This window comes from Triticum dicoccoides, chromosome 7A (genome assembly GCF_002162155.2).
Source record: "Triticum dicoccoides isolate Atlit2015 ecotype Zavitan chromosome 7A, WEW_v2.0, whole genome shotgun sequence".
Lineage (NCBI taxonomy): Eukaryota > Viridiplantae > Streptophyta > Magnoliopsida > Poales > Poaceae > Triticum > Triticum dicoccoides.
In genome coordinates, this window is record NC_041392.1 from 39,717,960 (window position 1) to 39,720,965 (window position 3,006).

The window sequence follows — 3,006 nt, forward strand, 5'->3', positions numbered from 1 at the left end:
ACACACACACGCACACGCACACGCACACGCACACGCACACACGCGCACGCGCACGCGCACATCAGAGGTTGCCGGCCAGGAGCATTGCCTTCAGTGGCTTGCTCGTTGAGCATTTATTTTCAAGATGTGACATAACCCAAGGCACCTACCTGATAAAGACAGAAATCGTGTGTATAATCTTTGTATACCAGTATATATGTGCATATGTTTCAGAGCGTATAACATGGCCATTGATAATTTTGTTATTAGATGGTGCTTTTGCTGGAGATGAAACTTCATAGATGACGCCCCATTGGTAGAGGCGAGTAGACAAAAGGTGTGCGTTGCATTGAGGGCAAAGTAAAACACGAAAGTTTGTCCAATTTCCCGTGCTTGGGTATGGCTGGTTTGTAAGCAAAGGAAGATACTCTGCCTTTTTACAGTGGTATATTGTTTAGTGAGGGGGATGGACTCTCTTATTCTAGATGGGCGATACTCTGCTTTTTTTGACAATTGGAAGATACTCTGCTTTGTGACAAGGGGATATATCGTGTTACTTTCCCCCATTTTTGTATATCTAAGCTTAATAACAAGATTATGCTCTTTGTTATTTTTCCACGGCGTAACTTTGTAATGGTGCATTTCTCGTGTCGAGGCCAATATGCTTCATGAGACGATTAGTTTTAAGTAAGCATAAAAAACATTGTACTACATTTTAGCATAAAAAACATTGTACTGAAGTTGTACCACATTTATTTTGGGACAGATGGGGTACTTGATTGTGTACCACTCTATTTTGTGCATCACGCAAGGTCTCCTTGTGTTTTCTTTCTCCGCTTCTTTGTTTGTTTGGCAAAGGACAAATTTCTTCATGCTTTTACTTCTATCTTCATACATGTACTAAAATACACATGTTGTAATCCTTGCATACGCCGTTCATCTCAATTTTAGAGCAGCATTGCTGGAATCTCTCAGTGCTTTGTCTCAGCAGGAAATCAAGAATTGTGCCACCACATATTAGTAAATTAATTATTTTGTTTGTTGTCCCGTAGCAATGCACGGCTCTTGACTGTAATTTAATTAAACAATGTTTCACTTGATCTTTAGTGTTCCACTTGGGTTTTTTGACCCCGTAGCGTAGCACGGGCATCTTACTAGTCTATCTATAACTAAGGGTCAGTTCTTTTGGGCGGCTTAAAAAATAAGCCGCCTCTCCTCAGCTTAAAAAATAAGCCGCTACCAAAATTTGTTGAGGCTTCTATATTATTTATCCTATAACTAGTCCATAAGCCTCAATGAATGATAGAGGCGGCTTATGAAAAAAGTTGGGAAGGAGGTGGCTTATTTTTTAAGCCGCTAAAAAAACTGGCCCTAACAAATTTAATCCTTGCAATTGACGAGAACAGGGGGATTGACAACCCCTTGCTTTCACTGGAAGCAGGCATTTTTTGTGTGTGTGTGCGGGTACCGTTTATCTTGTCCGTGTGGTGTCTCTTATTTGTTCAACAAACCTTGATTGTTAATAGAGGAAAATACTTTTTTCTACAACTCTACTTCACCCTTCATCTTTGGGGAATGCCAATGCCTATCACAAGTAGCAGGGACGAGGGAGGGCTTCCTACAACCGCGCGAGAGAACCTTGATCGATCGATTGGGGACCTACAACTACCACGAATGAATACCGATCGATCAAGTCTCGCATCGACCCATCCGGTCCAGTATGCGAAGGGCTCACTTGCACACACACACACACACGCACACGCACACGCACACGCACACGCACACGCACATGCACACGCACGTACAAGAGAACAAGCAAATGACTGTTGCATCACTCGGGCCCGACCATCCATCGCATACCATGCGAGGCGGAGAAATCCCCAAAAAAATCTCGCCCTCCCTTCTACCGTGATTTTTTACGTCACGGAAAATTTTGAGATAATTGCATGACTCGAGTCCTTTTAGTTACATGGTGAACCTTGTCCTTCCTGTCTGTGAGTAGGATATAATAATGAACTCTACTTCATTATGGTTTTGTAGCGGAAATTGGAGTCGTTGGCTAACTGGAAAAAGAAGTTATTGATGTATAGTGAGGACAAAATGTTGCCGGCAAATGAAGGTATCTAACCATGTATTGTGTTATCAATAGCATTATAGAATACATTCAGGTAGAAGATGGAAAAGGATCCTCTACTCATGGTTGGCTTGAAAGATATAAGTCCATTCTTGATGGTAATAATGAACCTCAACATGCTAAGAGAAAATGCAAGTAATCCAGCGTCCAGTCTAGGAATTTAAAATATGAGAGCCTTCACATGTAAAATCTGGTTGTTACTATGAGTATCACAAATTCGACTTCAGTTCAAAATTTGCAACGTTGAAATAATTATATTTGTATTGTTCTTAAATCATTAGTTTCAAGATATGATTTGAGCAGCTAGGCTTCTTTCGATTTAGTTTAAAATACCATAAAATATTTTTGCATTTTGCAAGGGGCAACCCTGAAGGATCCTAATACATGAGCATATGAGAAGAAGGTATTAGACAAAAAGCAGAAGAGCAATTTGGAAGTCAAGACATGTCGACATTGGCTTCTAAAAGCTAGAACGGTGGCCCGTAAGTTCTCGAACATCCAAATAGACCATTTCCTGATGCCGCTCATTCTAAAGATCTAAAACTAGTGTCATCAGTATACAAATTTTCTCCTCCAACCATACAAACATGGAAAATGCTTGCTCGGTTGTGACAAGCTAAGTAGATGACGCAAGTTGGACCATGCTTTCTTCACACCCATGTGCATATCCAACTGACGGAGGTCACCATGGTTATAGATATGTAGGTGAGCAGAAACGTGCACATATGAGGATGTATTTCCCCCTCTTACAACAATAAATTTGAGGAAGTAGCTGGCCCAAATTACGAGCACATACTTTTTTATTAAGCCACAAAGTGGCATGATTATTGTAACATATTTTTTTGTAGATACGAATTCAATTCTACTGAACCATAGCCCATGGAATTGAACTA